Consider the following 20,427-nt stretch of genomic DNA (forward strand, 5'->3'; position numbering starts at 1 on the left):
AGCTTACAAACATTTCATGATCACACAGTTATTCTCAGCTCAGGCTAAACTTGGCCCACAAGCCGTGACATACTGAACTCTGCATTAATCCATTCACAAAAAGCCAAGAGCCCAGGGTCTGGACCCCCCAAATCAGTCTGCCCTTCCTCCTCTTTGCTTGTCTTGCACTGCCCTGACCTGTTTGATTCCCAGACTGACATTAGGTCCTATGAACCAAGATAGAGTCACCACTATCCACTCCCTCACCTGCCTTAACAAGCCTCTCTCTGGGAGAGCAAATGACCCTTTCCCAGAGATCAGACACCTCATTGACAACCCATATAGGAATTCAAAAGCAAGTATTGATTTTTCAAAGAAAATTCTATCCTTGGTCTGAGCAAATGGCTCAGTGGGCAGAGTATTCATCTAGCACTCATGATGCCCTAGTTCCATCTCCAGTACCACATACCCTGGAGGTGTGAGTATACACTGGCAACCCCAGCATCTGGGAGACAGAGGTAGGAGGATCAGAAGTTCAAAGTTCTTCTAACCTCCACAATGAGTCAAAGGCCACCCTAGGCTATATGAGATTCAAAGGAAGAAAAGGAAGTGGAAAAGAAGGAGAGAAAAGAAAAATTCTATCCTTACCATCAGCTTGCAGCCCCTGGCCTAAATTCAGAGGCACACCTAGCCACAGGTAAGACTGCTAAACCATTTTCAAGTTACACTGTTGGGCGGCTTTTCACAAACTTCCCACTCTGCATTTCATCCTTATGTTCTCATGACACTCAGCTCTTTTCCATGGATTAGTTTTTAGCTGCCAGCCAGTTCTATAATCTCTATCCCCTGGGGTCAAGTTCAAAGAGAAATTCCAATGTGATTAGGTAAAGTTATGCAAGTCATAGATTTATGTACTACTGTGCTATTCTTTGTGATGTCGGCACTGGGGGCAAGGAATCTTAAGAGCTTCAGTGGCTCTGTTGATTTCCTAAGATATTAACTCATCAGTCTCCACTGTGGATGAAAGCAAAATGGGACATTTGAAATTCAAAGTTATAGTACTCTCAGTTGAAGAGGAGGAGACCCAAACAGAGGATAATTAATAAGAGAGGGCCTGTGAGGAATGCAGACTGTTTGTGAATGCATGCGGCTCATGGAGATGTGTAGGTATTTCAGTCCATCACCACTGTGAAATTGTAAATGGTACCTGGATCGGTGGGCTGGAACTGCCTCATGCAGGGAGTTAATGGAAACAGGGAGAGGTTTTTTTCTTTTAACAAAGTACTTGAACAATTATCTTAGCACACCCACAGAGCAGGGGACCAGCACTGAATTGCCCAGGCATTTAGAGGCAAAATAAATTCCTTGACAGCCTTTGTGAGCCAGATGCCCTGATCCTCATTTGCCACTGACAGAAAGTTATAACTGGGACCCAAAGTCCATTGCAGCCAATCAGAAGCCTGCTCAAGGAGTTCAAGTCACATCCTTTTCCCTGTGGAGGATTCACCCATCACACCCCACCTTCCACAGGCAAGAGTTCCATTTCAGAGTTGACAAAATTGTGATTTAGAGGGCTTCCTGGGCAAAGCTAGGGCTAGGATGAGTCAGCTGAACCTGGATTCTTTCGTTTTGCCACAACAATAGGATAGATCCCTAGCAGTCTGAAATATTTTCATGATTCATCCCCCAAATCAAACTCAAGCAAGCCTTGAGCTCAATCAAAATTCTCAGGGTGAGGAAGGAAACAAGATGGCTCAGTGGGTAAAGGCACTTGCTGCCTACCCTGAAAAGTTGGGTTCAGTCCCTGGAACCCACATGGTAGAAGGAGAGGAAGGAGAGAATCATTTCCCACAAGTTGCCCTCTGACTTCCACATGCACATCCACAAACATACATACACAAAAACAAATAAAAAAAATAGCAAAAGAAAAAGTTATTTAGGATTAGAGAGAGGGATATGCAGTTAAGAGCCTGTCTTGGGGTTTCTATTGCTGTGAAGAAACACCATGACCACAGTAACTCTTATAAAGGAAAACATTTGACTGGGGCTGGCTTACAGCTCAGAGGTTTAGTCCATCATCATCACAGCAGCACACAGGCAGACACAGTGGGGAGTAACAGCTGAGGTTTTACGTTTTGATGTGCAGGCAGCAGAAGTAGACTGTGTGTCACACGGACCAAACGAGTTTTTAAGACCTCAAAGCCCACCTCCACAGTTGACATACTTCCTCCAACAAGGTCACACCAACTCTAACAAGGCCACACCTCCTAATAGTGCCATTCCCTATGGGCCAATCATTCAAACACATGAGTCTATGAGGGCATTTCCTATTCAAACCACCACAGAGACCATACTGCTCTTCCAGAAGACCCAAGTTCAATTCCCAACACCCTTGTCATAAGATTTACAACCACCTGTAACTCTAGTTCCTTTGAGTACAACCTCACATATATGGCATACCCCCTACACACACACACACACACACACACACACACACATACACACACACACACACAGATTAAAACCAATAAATAAATAAATTCACCAAGGAGGGGGAAGTAGATGGGTCTGGCCTTGAACAAGAAAACTAAGAGAAAATGGGAGGAAGAAGAAAAAAAAGAATAAAGACTGGAGTCCCACTCAGATCTATGAAAACAGAGCCAAATAGGCATGTCTGGTACCCTCATGGTATTTTTTGCTAAATCTGTGTGCATGAAGGCCATACTGTGTTGTATAATATTTTGATTGTGTTCTGACAAATAAAGCTTGCTTGGAGTCAGAGGGCAGAGCCAGCCACTAGCTGACCAAATTAACCATAGAGGTTTGAAGGACTGTGGACAGATAGGAGACAGGAAGTAATAAGTCAGGGTGGAGAGAGGATCTCTGCCCCTTTTGGAGGAAGGAATGGAAGAGGTAGAAAGTCACTGGTGGCTGCTCTCCTGCTTCTCTGATCTTTCAGGTTCTTACCCCAATATCTGGCTCTCAATTTTTATTGATAAAGAATAATTACATGGGGCTCGAACCTATGACCCTGAAATTAAGAGTCTCATGTTCTACCAACTGAGGACCACCTGATATGGGACAGAAAACAAAAATTAAGGGACTATTCTATTGCCACTAATCTTATAATTCTTTGGTTTTATTTTAACTCCTTAAACTTTACTTTTTTTCAGTTTTTATTAAATTATTTTATTTATTTTGCATACCAACCACAGTTTCCCCTCCCTCCTCTACTCCCATTCCCTCCCCCCACCTCCCTTTTACAGCCTCCCCCATCCACTCCTCCTCCTTCTCCATTCAGAAAGGGTAAGGTCTCCCATGGGAGTCAACAAAGCATGGCATATCAAGTCAAGGCAGAGCCAAGCTCCTCCCTGCTGCATCGAGGTCAAGTGAGGTATCCCACCATAGGGCATAGGTTCCAAAAGCCAGTTCAGGCACCAGGGGCAGGTCCTGGTCCCACTGCCAGGAGCCCCACAAATAGACCAAGTTACACAACTGTCACCCACATGCAGAGAGTCTAGGTTGGTCCCATGCAGGCTCCTTAGCTGTCAGTCTCGAGTCTGTGAGCTCCCACAAGCTCAGGTCAGCTATCTCTGTGGGTTCCCCTGTCATGATCTTGACTTCTCTTGATCATATAATCCCTCCTCCCTCTCTTCAGCTGGACTCCCAGAGCTCAGTGCAGTGCTTGGCTGTGGATCTCTGTATCTGTTTCCATCGATTACTGAAGATTCTATGATGACAACTAGGGTAGTCATCAACCTGATTATAGTAGAAGGCCAGTTCAGGCACCCTCTCCACTATCGCTAGAAGTCTTAGCTGGGGTCATCCTTGTGGATTCCTGGGAGTTTCCCTGGCACCAGGTTTCTCCCTAACCCCATAATGGCCCCCCTATAGAAATATCTCTTTCATTGCTCTCCTCACAACTCCCCCAACTCTACCATCCTGACCCCTCATGTTCCCATCTCCCATCCTCTTCCCTCTACCTCCCCTACCCTGTTTACCCTGGAGATCTTATCTATTTCCCTTTCCCAGGGCTATCCATGCATCCCTCTTAGGATCCTCCTTGTTACCTACCTCCTCTGGAGCTGTGGATTGTAGCCTGGTTATCCTTTGCTTTACATCGACTATCCACTTATGAGAGAGTACATACTGTGTTTGTCTTTCTGGGTCTGGGTTACCTCACTAAGGATGATATTTTCTAGTTCCATCATTTGCCGGCAAATTTTAGGATGGCATTGCTTTTTACTGTTTTTTACTCCATTATGTAAATGTACCACATTTTCTTTCTCCATTCTTCAGTTGAGGAGCATCTGGGTTGTTTCTAGGTTCTGGCTATTATGAATAAAGCTGCTATAAACATAATTGAATAAGTGTCCTTGTGGTATGATTAAGCACCCTTTCATGCCCAAGAATAGTTTTGCTGGGTCTTGAGGTAGATTGATTCCCAATTTTCTGAGAAACCACCATACTGATTTCCGAAGTGGCTGTACAAGTTTGCACTCTCACCAGCAGTGAAGGAGTGTTTCTCTTACCCCACATCCTCTCCAACATAAGCTGTCAACATTGTTTTTTATCTTAGCCATTATGACAGGTGTAAGATGGTGTCTCAGAGTTGTTTTGATTTGCATTTCCCTGATGACTAAGGATATTGAGCAATTCTTTAAATGTCTTTTGGCCACTTGAGATTCTTCAGTTAAGAATTCTCTGTTTAGATCTGTACTCCATTTTTAAATTGGATTATTTGGTATTTTGATGTCTAGTTTCTTGAGTTCTTTATATATTTTGGAGATCAGCCCTCTGTCAGATGTGGGGTTAGTAAAGATCTTTTCCCATTCTGTAGGCTATCGTTTTGTCTTATTGATAGTGTCTTTTGCCTTACAGAAGCTTTTCAGTTTCAAGAGGTCCCATTTATTAATTGTCAATCTCAGTGTCTGTGCTACTAATATTATATTCAGGAAGTAGTCTCCTGAGCCAATGTGTTCAAGGCTACTTCCCACTTTCTCTTCTATCAGGTTCAGTGTAACTGGATTCATGTTGAGGTCTTTGATCAACTTGGACTTGAGTTTTGTGCATGTTGATAGATATGGATCTATTTGCATTCTTTTATATGTCAACATCCAGTTATGCTGGCACCATTTGTTGAAGATGCTTTCTTTTTTTATTGTACAATGTTGGTTTTTTTGTCGAAAATCAGGTGTTCACAGGTGTGTGGATTTATGTCAGGGTCTTCAATTTGATTCCTTTGATCCACATATCTGGTTTCATGCCAATACCAAGGTGTTTTTATTACTATAGCTCTCTAGTAGAGTTTAAAGTCAGGGATGGCTTGTGGCTTACCGGCATCTTCACATGCTGCTTGTCATGGCGGTGGCTGGCAGTGACTCCCTCTGCCTTCCTGTTCTCTCAATTCTCCTCTCTGTTAGTCCTGCCTATACTTCCTGCCTGGCCACTGGCCAATCAGTGTTTTATTTATTGACCAATCAGAGCAATTTGACATACAGACCATCCCACAGCAACCAAGCCAAAACATAGATAAGAAATATGGGTTAACATAAATGCAGGAGTTAGGTAGTAACAAGCCTGAGCTATTGGCTGATCATTTGTAATTAATATTAAGTTTCTGTGGTTATTTGGGAGCAGGCTTGTAGGATGGAAACATCCATCAACAATGCTGTCTCTGGATAGGAGTAAGGCCAAGAAACAGGAGTCTAGGTGGAAGCTATTGGCCCAGGAAGCAAAAGGTTGATAGGGAGAGAGTCTAATGCAAAATTTGTTGTTTACATTAATTGTTTCCTGAGCTGGTCACTGTGGACTCGTGGTGGGGTTTTATAGGGATCAGAGGCTAGCAAGAGGAAAGTAGTTTAGTGTCTACTTGTTAGCAGTTGAGTTGACAACAAGCCCAGATCCCACCCTGCTGCTCTCTAGTGTGACCTTGTGCACATGGACATGCCTTACCAATGTGAATTGAAAGATTTAAAAAAAATAAAATAAAATAAATGATTCCATAACTTTCTAATGCTATTAATCTTAGCTCCTTCCATGAGGGAAAAATATATGAAGGAATCCATATTTGAAAAAAAAAAATCTAGTAAAGACTCTGTAGTTGAATAAAGTAACATTTTTCTTTAACTCAAGAGATATATCAACATACCACATTTAAAGCTTCTGGAAAATCCTGATTCAAAATTTAAAAACTGTTTCAAGGGATTGGAGAGATAGCTCAGGGGTTAAGAGCATTTGCTGCTCTTGTAGAGGGTGTGGGTTCATTCCCAGCACCCACATAGTGCCTGACAACCTCAATTCTAGTTCCAGGGGATCCAACACCCTCTGCTGGCCTCTGTGAGCACTGTATGCACATGGTGCACATACATATATACATATAGGCAAAACATGCATATTTTTTATTTTTTATTTTTATTTTTATTTTTTATTTTTTATTTTTTTGGTTTTTCGAGACAGGGTTTCTCTGTGTAGCTTTGCGCCTTTCCTGGAACTCACTTGGTAGTCCAGGCTGGCCTCGAACTCACAGAGATCCGCCTGCCTCTGCCTCCCAAGTGCTAGGATTAAAGGTGTGCACTACCACCGCCCGGCTATATTTTTTATTTTTAAATAAAACAATTCCAAATGTATCACATTTGTGGAAGTATTAGAAATCTAAAAATCACTTTAATCACACTTGTGAATGACAATACTATTATGGATGTGTTTTCTTACAAAAATGGTCCTTATATGTATTTATCTCAGATAAATGACAAAATATTTAAAAATAAAATAGGGTATTAGAGATTTACTTCAAAATAATATGTGCCAAAGACCTAACTAAGCATTTATTTTTTTTAGAATATGTGTGTGTGTGTGTGTGTGTGTGTGTGTGTGTGTGTGTATGCCAAGTATTTGTGGGTGTCCAAGGAGACCAGAAGAGCTGCTGGAACAGCTGGGGATGAATGAGGATCAGTTGTGAGCTGCCCAATAAGGTGCTAAGAACTGAACTCAGGTCATTTGGAAGAACAGCAAACACTCTTAACTGTTGATCCACCTCTCCAGCTCCCTAACTAACATTTATTAAAAGACTTTCAAATGGCCATCAGGTGTATGAAAAATGATCATGATCACTGATCATCAGGGAAATGCAAATTATAACCATGATATCACATCACCTCACACCTGTTAGATGGACTATTATCAAAAGGACAAAAAGGAGGTGCTGGTGAAGGTGTACAGAAAATGGAACCTGTGAACTTTTGATGAGATTGTATTTATACAGCCATTATGGAAAACAAACTGGAGGTCCTTCAAAAACCAAGAATTTGATTCTTCCCAAGTGGTCCATTAACTCTACTTCAGAGTATATAGCCAAAGAAACTTAAAGGGCCACTGCACTTCCTTGTTCACTGGAATATTATTCACAATAGCTAAACAGAGATGTAAATCAGATGCTCATCAATGTATGAATGGATAAATAAAATGTGGTGTATATACACAGCAGAATATTATTAAGCCTTCAAAAGGGACGGACTCTCTTTTCAAACATCATGGATAAACATGGAGGGCATTGTGCTAAATGATATAAGCCAGGGAGAGAAAGACAAATACTGTATGATCTCACTTAGATGTTGAATCTAAAGAAGTTAGAATTCATAGCAGTGAAGCGTAGAATGATGGAGCTGGGCGGTGGTGGCACAAAACTTTAATCCTAGCACTCAGGAGACAGAGGCAGGTAATTCTCTGTGAGTTCGAGGCCAGCCTGGTCTCCAAAGCAAGTTCCAGGAAAGGCACAAAGCTACACAGAGAAATCCTGTCTGGAGTGGGGGGGGGAGGGGAAGAGTAGAATGATTGGTTACCAGGGGCTGAGGAAAGGGTAGATGTAAGGGAGAAATCCTGATAAAAGGATACAAAATATCAGTTAGGCAAGAGCAACAAGCTTTAATGATAATGTCTACAGAATAAATAGTAATACATTGTATATTTCAAAAATGCTAAATTGTTTAGTGTTCTTTCACAAAACCAAGTGACAAGTGGGAGCTGAAGAGATGGCTCTATAGTTCAGAGAAGCTGTTGCTCTATAGAGGCCCTGGGTCGGATTCCCAGCACCCACATGCAGGCTCACAACCATCTGTAACTTCTGTACTAGGGGATTTGATGCTCTCTTCTGACCTCTGTGGGCATGAGGCACACATGTAAAGCACATACATACATGCAGGCAAAACACTCACACATACTTTTTTTAATCTTTGAAAAAATGTATGTGAGGTGATGGATTTCTCAACTAACCTGATTTCATCATTCTACATGGTGAAAGACATCAAAATATCATATTGTCTCTCATAAACCTACAGAATTATCAATTAAAACAAAAGTAAGTAAAATTATATGAATACTATTCAGAAATGAACAGCATGGGAGGAAACCCATGGAAACAGCATGGGAGTAGATAACAGAAAAATTATGTCATTTTATTATTTCATATTTTACACATATTTAATTTTCTATTATAAATAAGGCAGAAAAGAGGGTGACTAAGATGTCATATATCAGTACCCAAAGCAGTAGCTGGCAGATTTAAATCCCTAAAACCATTAGCACTTGGAAAAAATATGAAATATTTTTGAAAACCTCTAAAGCCCTCAGAGGTGTGATGCTTTGTGATTCCTCAGACTCTTGATTCTGCAGCCAAACCTTTTTTGGGGGGGCGGGGTTTGAGTCAGGATTTCACTGTGTAGCCCTGTCTGTCCTTGACACCAAGCTATCCTTGAACCCATAGAGATCTGTCTGCCTCTGCCTCTGCCTCCTGAATTCTGGGATTAAAGGCGTGCGCCACTATTGACTAGTGTGCAGCCCAGACAAATGCTAAATTTTGACTCCAGAAAGACCTCAGTGAGCTCTGGTCTTCATTGAGGGGTCATAGTGCCTGCAGACACTGAGGTACCAGGAGACTCCTGGCCAAAAATAGCAGAAGCCTAGCAGAATGGTGAGTAGCCCACAGCCCCATCTGGAGAGGAAAGACTTGATGTTTCTGGTCCCACCCTGAATTGCCTGGATGATTTTTGGAAAAGAGTTGAGGTCCTGTATGCACAGACAGGAGAGAGCCAGGTTAATGGTATTATTTGTGTTGATTCTCATATGTTCATAGACTGATGAGGTTTGTAGAAAGACAGGTGGGTGTGGTGGTATTGTGTTCCCCCAAATATTGTGCACTCTAATAAACTTATCTGGGGTCAGAGACAGAACAGCCACAATATTAAACATAGAAGTTAGCCAGGGGTAGCACACGCCTTTAATCCTAGCATTCCAGGACAGAGATCTACCTGTATCTCCATGTGTTCAAGGATACAGCCAAGCATGGTAACTCATGCCTTTAACCCCAGAAAGTGAGCTTTTAATCCCAGGGAGTGATGGTAGAAAGCAGAAAAGTATATAAGGCGTGAAGACCAGAAACTAGCAGCATTTGGCTGGCTAAGCTTTTGGGCTTCTAGCAGCAGTTCAGCTGAGATCCATTCGGATATGAGGACTCAGAGGCTTCCAGTCTGAGGAAACAGAATCAGCTGAGGAACTGGCAAGGTAAGGAAGCTGTGGCTTGTTCTGCTTCTCTGATCTTCCAGCATTCATCCCAATGCCTGGTCTCAGGTTTGTTCTTATTAATAAGACCTGTTAAGATTTCTGCTACAGTGCTCGCTTCGGCAGCACATATACTAAAAAAAAAAAATTGGAACGATACAGAGAAGATTAGCATGGCCCCTGCGCAAGGATGACACGCAAATTCGTGAAGCGTTCCATATAAAAAAAAAAAAAAAAAAGATTTCTGCTACAGGTGGGTTATTATGGCTCACAGAAAGGTAAAGATGACCTGAACCAACCGGAAAGGCTTCCTAGATACTCAATCTGTCACCTTTCTGTGGGAAGAGAACTAATGCTGCCTTCTGCTTTAGGTCATTTAAAACCCAGTGGATTTAGTTGCTTGGTACCTGGGCAAAGCTCAGGGGTCACAGCACACAGCCCCCTCTTTTCCTGAGCAAATATTCTTAAATCAGTTGTGTTCAACTTTTGGAGAGCATCAGAATCATGAGTTGAAAGTGCAGGTGTCAATCAACTCCACACCAGACTTCTGAGGGCAAGCCTAGAAGAACCATAGTCCTTAATAAACCCTTAGGCTTCCAGAACAGGTTGTCTTTCAAGATAAAGGGGAGGAGCAGGAAGCTTTTACTCACTCACTCCCCTTCCCACCAGTTCCAACTAAGGACATACAAGACTACCGTGTCCCTAACCTATAGGGCAAATGCTTGCAATGTGTCTTAATGGTGATGGAGAGTCACAGAACAGTCCAAAGATGACAAGTCCAAAAGACAAATATAGACATAAAGATAGAGATTTAGGTTTACTTTTCTTTCATCACTGTGAGGGACATTTGACAGAAGCAGCGTAAGGGAGAAGAGGTTTACATTGGCTTATGGTTTCAGGGGAGTTTCAGTTCATCATGCAGGGCAGGCACAGCACACTGAGGAGCTACTTAATCAGTGCTGATGGTGGGAGTGTGTGGCTCCTCACATGGAGGCTGGATGGAGAAGCAAACAGGACTGGAAGAGAGGCCAAGTTAGAACCCTCAGGGGCCTGTTTTCAGTGACCCAGCTGCACCAGGGAGGGTCACAAGTTCTTAGGATAGCACTACCAGCTGGAGACCAGGTGTTCAAACACATGCACCATGGGGACAATTCATGCACAAATTGTTAATGGCCAAGGCCAGTTGATGTCTATTTCTGTGAAACTCATGCCTGACTTCCCTCCTGCTGATCTGACCAGCTCATGCAGAGATTGCCAGTCTTTCCAATTGCTCTCTCTTCCTGTGGATCCAAGAAGAGAGGGAGGCCTCCTGGAAGAGAGCAGACATGTGTGGTGATATTGTGTTCCCCAAAATATTGTGCACCCTAATAAACTTATCTGGGGTCAGAGAAAAGAACAGTCATTAGAGATAGAGGCCAGAAAATGGTGGCACTCACACCTTTAATCCTAGCATTCCAGAGGCAGAGATCTGCCTGGATCTCTGTGAATTCAAGGCCACACTGGAAACAGCCAGGTGTGGTAACAAGAGCCTTTAATCCCAGGAAGTGATGGCAGGAAGGAGAAAGGTATAAAAGGCATGAGAACCAGGAACTAGGCTAGTTAAGTTTTTAGGCTTTTGAGCAGCAGTTTAGCTGAGGTTCATTCTGGATGAGGACTCAGAGGCTTCCAGTCTGAGGAAATGGAATCAGCTGAGGAACTGGCAAGGTGAGGTAGCTGTGGCTTGTTCTGTTTCTCTGATCTTCCAGCATTCACCCCAATACCTGGCTTGGGTTTGTTTTTATTAATAAGAACTTTTAAGATTCATGCTACAGACATGGCAGGTAGGGCTGGCTGCCTGAGGACACCCTCTGAGCTGCAAACCCGGGACATGAAATACCAAAAGGAAAGAAGACCCCGCCACCACCCTGTGGCCAGCCTAACTCCATGCACTCCCCTCCACCCTCTGTCTTCTTCAGAATATTCCAGTCATCTCTACTCAGTCCTTCCCAGTCTTTCAACATTCTAATTCTTTTCTATCCCTCTCTCTTCTTTGCTTAAAGAGACAGAACATGCCATAGTCCTATTGAAATCCCAGCTAGGGCTCCCCTTTGCCTCAAAAATAGTCTGCTACCCTGACCAACATCAAAGGCCTCATCCTCCTCTTCTGCTTTGCCTAGTCATCTGTCCATCCCACCTCCTGCCTGGTCTACAACCATCTGGCCCTCTGTACCTCTGCTCCTGTGGGTCCTTATCCAGGAGCACCCTCTCCAGTCCATGACCTCCTCTACCCTTCACAGAAGTTTCCCCAGTGCCCCCATCAAAATGAGCAGCTCTCTCCATCCAGAGCAGGTTCCTGTCAACGGGAGTCAAACATCTGTTTCATTCTGTTATCAGTTCCGCATGTTGTGTCTCATACTAGATGGAATCTTCCTTCAGAACATGCCTGGCTTGGTGTGTTTATTATAGATGGGGACTTAACTTGTTCATTGACTAAACAAACTGTCCTCTAATGTTTGAAAGATGAAAGTTTGTTTTCTAAGTAAGCCAGCCACCACTAATGCCCACGGCAAACAGGAACCCCCAAATGGGGGTGTAAAACTGTCTTCCACCCCCACTCCCTAGCAAGGGCTCGCCTTCCTTAACCAACTTAACTTCAGTTACTGGGGACAGTGTGGTGGTATTGTGTTCCCCAAAATATTGTGTAGCCTAATAAACTTATCTGGGGTCAGAGAACAGAAAAGCCGCTAGATACTTAGGATAGGCAGTGGTAGCACATGCCTTTAATCCTACCATTCCAGGGGCAGAAATCCATGTGTTCAAGGATACAGCCAAGCATGGTGACTCATGCCTTTAATCCCAGGGAGTGATGGTAGAAAGCAGAAAGGTATATAAGGCATGAGGACCAGAAACTAGAAGCATTTGGCTGGTTAAGCATTTGGCTGGTTAAGCATTTGGCTGGTTAAGCATTTGGCTGGTTAAGCTTTCAGGCTTTCGAGCAGCAGTTCAGCTGAGATTCATTCTGGATGAGGACTCAGAGGCTTCCAGTCTGAGGAAACAAGACCAGCTGAGGAACTGGCGAGGTGAGGTAGCTGTGGCTTGTTCTGTCTCTCTGATCTTCCAGTGTTCACCCCAATACCTGGCTCAGGTTTGATTTCATTAATAAGAACTGTTAAGATTCCTGCTACAGGACAGTGTCTAAGTCAGCTGCTAGAGATATACTGTGGATTGAGCAGCTTAAATACAACAGGAAGGTATTGTTTATAAATCTGGAGGCTAGAGGCCCCTGATCAGGACACCAGCATGGCCGGGTTCTAGTGAGGGCATCCTTCTGGCTTGCACACTGAAAGCTTCTCCCTGAATTTTAACATGGTAAAGAGACTGTGAAAGAGACCTCTAGGTTGTTTTCACAAGGACATTGATCTATCCATGAAGTCTCTACCCCAATACTTAATTACCTCCCAAAGGCTCCATTTTCTAATTCTATGTTGCTGGGTCTAGGATATTCACATGAAATAGGGGGCACAAACATTCTGCCCATGCATAGGAGAGCTTCTGTGCTACCCCATAGGTCCTCTTGGCAATTGAGACTCCTTCTGAACTATAAACGGCCTAAGAAACTTCTAGAGCCCCAGAGTTATGATACTTTTTATCATTGTTACAGAATGCCTGTGCTAAATAACTTAAAAGGAGGAATAACGGTTCATTTTTTCAAAGGTTTCAATCCATGGTTGGCTACTCCCATCACTTTGGGTAGGTGGTAAGTAAGAGCCTCATGGTGGGCACACATAGTGGAGCAAAGCTGATCACCTCATAACAGCCAGGAATCAATGAGAGATTAGAAGGAGATGGTCCTAAAACATAAAACATGCCCCTGTAATCTTCCAAATAGGTCTTACTTCCTAAAAGTTCAGCCATCTCCTAATAGATATCAGCTGCATACCTAAGCCTTCAAAGTGTGAAATTTGGCTAGAAATCTAAGGTCCCAAACAACATATTATTAGAGTACTTACCAAGGAGCTGTGCCAGCTATGGATCTGGCCTCGAGTTGATACACACAGGCACAGCAGAGATACAATCACTATGCCCATCAGTCATGTAGATGGCAGACCCTTATAGTCAACAGACAGCAGATGCAGAGGGTACACACAGTCAATCCTGAAAGAGACTGAGCCAGCATGGCTTATTACACATCCCTGTGAGTGACCAGGGAAGAGCTTCTTTCCTTGACCTCATGGTCTCAAATCTTGAAGAGACTGAAACATAATTTGGGAGTAATAAGACCCATTCTATACCCCTTCAAGCCAGAAGCACTTTATGCATTTGCTCAAAGAAGATCCACTCCTACAATGGATCTTTTGGAGGGAAGACATTTTAGATTACACACCACAGGTAAAGCCTCATTTAAAAAAACTCACCTTTAACAATTCCCTGTCAGTCCTCCAGCCCTTCAGCCATCTCGTCTCCTGTTATGATTCACATCTATTGTGTCCCTAAGGGCTCACACACTCTTAGTCCCCAGGGCAGCAATATTCAGAGGTGAGGCTTCTGGGAAATGATTGCATTCTGATGGCTGTGACCTAATCTGTGGGTTAATCTGCTGACAGGTTCATAATCTAGTAGCTTTAGGAGGTAATAGAAGCTAGGAGATAGGGCTAAGTTGGAGGAAGCAGGTCACTGGGGAGTGTGCCCTAAGAAGGCTATGTCTTATCCCTGGTTCGTGTTAATGTTTCTCCCTCTCTCTCCCTCTCTCCCTCTCCTTACCTCTCTATCTCTCCTCCTTCCCTCCCCTGTCTCCTGCCTGCCCTAAGCAGCTCTGCCATGATGTTTGTTTGTGTTCACTTAGGACCCAAAAGCCATTGAGCCAAGTGACCTGAACTGAAACCTTTGATATTATGACCCAAAACAAATCTGTTCTCCTTTAAGTTGATGTTTTCAGATATTTTGTCACAATGTATTAAGTCACTGCTCAAATTGTTCTGTTATCCTCATTTCTGGTCCTTACCAGAATCCCTAGTATGCAAAAAGGACACTAGCCATCTATTTTGACTGGCAAGACGGATATACTTATCCTCTGGCCACATCCTAGGCCTCTTAAAATATACTCTTAAGTTCAACCCCCACTCCAAAAATAGATATCTTGGTGTGAGAAAGAGTGTCATCAAGAGAATAAACTAGTCTCCACAATGACACAATAATAATATCACTGTTTTATTTCTTTCATGAATTGGGCACTGATTTAGGCTCTGACTTGCAATGCCTCACAGGTTGCCTCCAGATCATCTGAAGTAGGTAGCCTGACTAATAAGATAAGGAAATCTAGTCCTAGGAGGATTGAGCAGCTACACCAAAGTCAAACACTAATAGAAGACAAATGACCACTGTTTTTGAATGGCAAAGATTTGAACAGCCATTTCTCAAAAACATCAAATGATCCGTGAGCACAGGAAATAGTGCTCACAGCATTAGGGTGATACAAGCTAAAACAATGAAATGCCACTTCACACTCACTAGAATGGCTGTAACCCGAAAGACAGATGATAAGAGCTGGTAAGGGTATAGAAATGTAGACTCCTCCTGCAGCACTGCTGGGACTGTAAAGTGGTTCAGTCACTCTGTCGAGCAGTTTGGCAGCTCCTCCAGAAGTTAAACATAGGATTACCATAGGATTCATCAAGTCTTATTCCAAGGCATGTGTGCCACAGGATGGATAACATATACACACAAATACCAGTATCCAGATGTTCATATCAATACAACTCAAAACCAGAAAGTGTAAACATCACAAGTGCCCATGGAAAGACAAGAGGCTGGATGAAAAGAAATACAATAGACCCTTTAATACAATTTTATGCAGTGAAATGAGGATGCTGATCCATGCTGTGGAATGAATAAGCCTCCCAAACACTATGCTAAATGAAGACCATAAATACAAAAGGCTGTAGATTGTGTGATTTGAATGACATGACATGCCTGAAATAGCCAAATCACAGAAATAGAAAATAAATCAGGGGCTGCTCAGGGCTGGAGGGAGGAGAAGTGGGAAGTTATTGCTCATGAACATGGAGTTTTATTTTTAGTGATGATGAGATAATCTAGAATTAGATAGTATCAGTAGTTGCAAAATCTTGTAGAGTATACCAAAAAAACTGGGTTGTATGCTTTCAAGGGTAATTTTTATAGTACGTGAATTACATCTCAAAAAATGCCAGCTAATAAACACAACAGCCAAGAGTCTAAGTGAGCACTCAGGCTCTGGCATCTGTCCTACTCAGAGTTGGTCACAGTCAGGGCCACTTATGAGGAATATTTTATTAACACATTTTGCTGGGATAGAAACTTTTTTTTCCAATAAGGTTTCATGTAGCCCAGGCTGGCCTTGAACTTGCTGTGTAGCTGAGAATGACCCTGAACTTCTCATCCTCCTGTCTCCACCTCCCAGGTGCTGGGATTACAAGTGTGTGGCACCCTAACCCTAACCCTGGCTTATGAGGTACTAGGAATCCAACCTGGCAACTTGTGCATTCTAGGCAAGCAGTCTACCCACTGAGCTTCATCCCCAGCAGGGAAGCTGACATTTCTTCTTACTCCATGACTTTGGGAAGGATGTCCTGTACTTACAGCTAATTGCATCAAAGGTGGGTCTGGAGTACTTGCAACCTGATCAGAACTGTGGCATCAATAGCTTGCTCAGATGGACCAGGACAATCAGATTCCCACCCTCCGCATTTACCTTCTCTCTGGGATTTGGGACTGGGAATGAGGGATGAAAAGTCAAAGCAGGAGAGCTGGGCATGAGGACATGAGGAAGGCCTGGATTCAAGTCAGCCTCCAGAGACAGTGAGCCAACAGAAACCAGGATGAAGCAGCAATGGCCCAGAAGCCAAGTGTGGAGCCAGAATAGGAAGGAGAGGGCAGTGAGTGAAAGACAGCCTGGGGCAGATGCCGTCCTTGCGCCGTCCTGCTCCTCAGGCCTCCAGGACTCTGACACTAATATTCCTGGAGCCCTTCATTGGGCCCCACAGTACCCACCTGTCCTGCACTTGAGCTAGTTCAAGTGGGATCTGCTGCCACTGCTGCACTGAAAGAGCTCGGACCCTCAGCAGGCATTTGTAGCCTCCAACCTTGAGCTTCCTGAACTGGTGGCCTTGGCAAGAGCCTCTTGGTGAGCTGTCCCTTTCAGAGAAAACAGCAAATCCCAAAAGACAGTGTGGGAAAACAGGCAAGACAGCATAGGCAGCTGCCTGAGAATCAGGCAGAGCCCAGGAAGCAATAACTAGACAGGGGCTTACAAGACTCTTGGCCATGCCCAGCAAAGCGCAGGTGTCACCAGGTGTGTACCTGATGGGTGTGGTCCATACCTTTCCTTTGTCTCCTGACTTGATATGATTTAGATGCTGCCCCCCCATCCCCCACTGAACAGAGAATAGGAACCAGTGTGGAACAACCAAGGTAGCTGGGAGGACATCTCCAGGCTGACCTTGAACACATTCGTTTTCTTCAAAGTAAGAAGACATTTCATGTTTCACTTTTAATGAGAAAAGAAAAAGAACTGTTGCTGGAAATATTTACCTTCATCCTCTGTGCCGAGAGACTAGGAGATCTGTCGGCTTTGATCTCCACTTGTTTAATTACCAGGAAATGGAGTACGCCTGAGCTGGCAGGATCAGCAAGGCTCACTCTTCTGCAAAAGTTGGCAGTGGGGCACCCAGAAACCTGGCCTTTCATTTTCCCAGATCAAAGCTGAGCCAGCCCTAAGATGGAAGAGATTTTTGATAAAATGGTGGGGTCTTGCTTGAAGGGGTCACTGGACCAGCTATGAGATCTCCCTTCTCCCTTCCCAACCAAGGGAAGGACCCTGTGCAGGTTACCCATCCCTGGTCTCACAAGCAGTCCCAGATCCACACAGCCCAGGCAGGCATAGAGGTAGCTAAGATATGGAATGCAAGACAAAAGATGGCTTTTAGGGGGATAGACCACCTGTGATGAGGAGGCTGGGGTTTGACTTGTCAGTAACTCAGAGGTAGCTAGTAACCATGGAAACAAGGACAGACAACATCCAGGGAGGGCACTGCTGGTCGTGTTTCAGAGCATCCAGGCCTCCTTAATATACTCACCTCTAAATAATGTAGATAACACTGCCTAAAAGACTTTTAATGTGTGCCTTTGTGGTTCTATGCACTGAAGGGCTGTGTGGATGAGGATCAAGAAGGGGCTCCCTAAGATTATAGTTGGAAGCTTCTACGCAGGCACTGAGGCCACTGGTAAGAACAAAGTTGCCGGGTGTGTAGGGTGCTGGGACTGCTTACTTCTGTGCTACTTAATGAAGAAGGCACATGGCATGATGATGATGACAATACTGATGATGAGGATTACTGTTTATTGAGCATTCATTCAGCCAGGTGCTTTAAAAAGATTTAATCCTCCCAGACACATTGGGAGTCAGTACTACTATTATCCCCATCTGACAGATAAAGAAACCAAAGTCAGGGAGGTAAGTCACTCATTCAGCTTCACATAGCTGCTAAGTCACAGAGGACAATGTAAAGATGTTACACTCTCCTTATATTCCAACCAGAGAGAGAGGGGAAAAACCCTTCTGAAACAACAAGATAAACCAACAAAGGAACATGGCATACTCTTAAAATGCCCAGTTTTAGCAAAGAGTCAGAAAATTAAAGCCTATTAAACCTGAGGGTTGCAAGAGAAAGACCAGTTCCACAATTTTTGAGCCAAATTTGAAGCAAGCTTTAATCAAACACTGGCCAGGATGATGGACTCTGGCCAGGACCACTTTGGGGTTCCCAGAAAGCCAGAAAATGGGAATGAGTCACATTTCACAGAGGCTTAAAAAGCCAAACCCATAAGGCCACCGTATTTCCCATCAGGTCCAATTGGGGCAAGCATATATCCTGATATACTTTCTGCCTGTGTACCTCCTGCCTACATCCAATCAGGGGCAATCAGGGACAGGCATACATCCTGACATATTTCCGTCCTACGAACTTCCTGCCTACATGTGATCAAGCACATTCAGTGCAGTTGGGTCAAACAAACTTGTTTAGGGGAGTGAAAACAAACCATAGCCTCCAGCATTTCAGGAAGGATCTGTCCTTAGGCAAGGGGCTTACAGGTTAGAGGCATTTTTGTTTCATGGATCTCTTAGGCACAGTAATTAAAACTTAAAACATAACTTTGGCTCTCACAAGACCTTGCACCAAACACAGCACACTGCCTGTTTCTATAAATAAAGTTGGATTGGCACATAGCCACCCCCATTTGTGACACGTTGTCTAGAACTACTTTTACCTTGCACTGGCAGAATCAAGAGCTCTCAATAGAGACCTAAAATATTTATCCTCTGGCCCTTTAAAGTTTGCCAAGGCCCTCTCCTACAATCAGTTGGCTCTGTTTGCCTGGGTCTGGTGGAGAGCTTGAGATGCAAGACTTTATATTTTAAAACCAGTGAAGTCCTGGACAAACTGAGACATCTTTCCTGCCTCAGGGAGAGTGGGGCTCTCAGTGCAGTTCTATGATATATGTAGGGCATCAGGAGCATTCCAAACAGGAAAGGCCAGTGGGAATCTGGAAGAAGACAAGCACAAGACAGTTGTTGGGGGTAAGGCTAGGTGATGGCCCAGAGCACAGTGCCTACTGGGAAGCATCTACCAAAACCTCCACCAAAGTGACATTCATGCAACATTGGTATCAAAAACTGGTCCCATCTGCTAGACAGTCTGTAAATGTATGCCCAGATGTTGAGTGTTGAGGTGCATGTGCCTTTGGGGAGGTGACTATATGAATAAGCCTAAATCAATATGACTCCCCCTCTCCAACCTTTTTTTGAGCAGGGTCTCATGTAGCCCAAGATAACCTCAAGCTCTTTTTGTAGCTAAGGATGACCTTCAACTTCTGGTCCTCCTGCCTTCACCTCCTGAGTGCTGGGATCACAGGTATGCATCACTACACCCAGCTGATGAAGTGCTAAGGATCAAACCCAAGGTTCCTCCAATTCTAGGCAAGCACCTGACAAATGAACCCCACCCCAGCTTTACCCTTGCCTCTTGAAAGGTGATTTTGAAGGTCTTCTCACTTTGATCCCTTGGTTTTGAGTTCAGACAAGCAATCTGACATGCTCAAAGTGATGTTAGCTGACCTGACTCCAACAGAGATTTTAAAAGCCCTTATGTGATTTCTTCATCTCTCTCATTCTTTTAACTGGAGAATATGTCTGCACACTGTATAGCAAAACAAAGCCATCTTAGTTTCCCTGGTCAAGGATATCTGAGGTTACCCTACTAGTCACTGACTCACAGACAAGAACAAGCCCAGCGTAGCCCAGAAAAGCAGCCCAAATGGGTTCAGCCTAAATTGCCAACTGTAAACTTGTGAGCTCAACAAATGCCCTATTTTAAGCTACTAAATCTGGACACTGTTTGTTACACAGCATTACTGTGCAAATAAGTAGCTGACAACTAGGTTAAATGATGGGATATCAGCCATTAAAATATACAATGCTTATCAGTATTTGCTGATATGGAAAGATATCCACTCACATTAATTAAAAACACTGCAAAAACTGTGCCTAAAGGCTGGAGAGATAGCTCAGTCAGTCAAGTATTTGTTGCCCAATATGAGGACCTGAGTTTGACCCCTAGCACCATATAAGAAGCTGACACATGTAGCATGCACTTGTAATCCCAGTGTGGGGGAGACAGAGATAGAACAGCCTGGCCCATTTAGTGATTCCCAGTCACAGTAAAAGACTATGTCTCAAAAAACAAGACAGACAGCTCCTGAGGAACAATACCTATGGCTGACCTCTGGCCTCTACATACACACATGCACTTGCACACTCATGAAGATGCACATGCGCGCGTGCACACACACACACGTATTTAAGGTGTAAACTATTTT

The 20,427-nt window shown here is 43.7% G+C and overlaps 1 long non-coding RNA gene and 1 other non-coding gene across 2 annotated transcripts; one reads left to right on the forward strand and one right to left on the reverse strand.

The window, feature by feature from the left end:
- Positions 1-9,657: 9,657 nt before the first annotated feature.
- Positions 9,658-9,759, forward strand: LOC121826935 (U6 spliceosomal RNA). Its single transcript, XR_006069096.1, has one exon. It is a non-coding gene; the product is annotated as a U6 spliceosomal RNA (small nuclear RNA).
- A 557-nt stretch (positions 9,760-10,316) lies between these two features.
- On the reverse strand, positions 10,317-17,432 carry LOC143272526 (uncharacterized). Its single transcript, XR_013050171.1, has 3 exons — positions 17,083-17,432; positions 13,524-13,678; positions 10,317-10,843 (listed from the first exon to the last, which is right to left on the reverse strand). It is a non-coding gene; the product is annotated as an uncharacterized LOC143272526 (long non-coding RNA).
- Between the last annotated feature and the right edge of the window lie 2,995 nt (positions 17,433-20,427).

This window comes from Peromyscus maniculatus, chromosome 1 (assembly GCF_049852395.1).
Source record: "Peromyscus maniculatus bairdii isolate BWxNUB_F1_BW_parent chromosome 1, HU_Pman_BW_mat_3.1, whole genome shotgun sequence".
Classification (NCBI taxonomy): domain Eukaryota; kingdom Metazoa; phylum Chordata; class Mammalia; order Rodentia; family Cricetidae; genus Peromyscus; species Peromyscus maniculatus.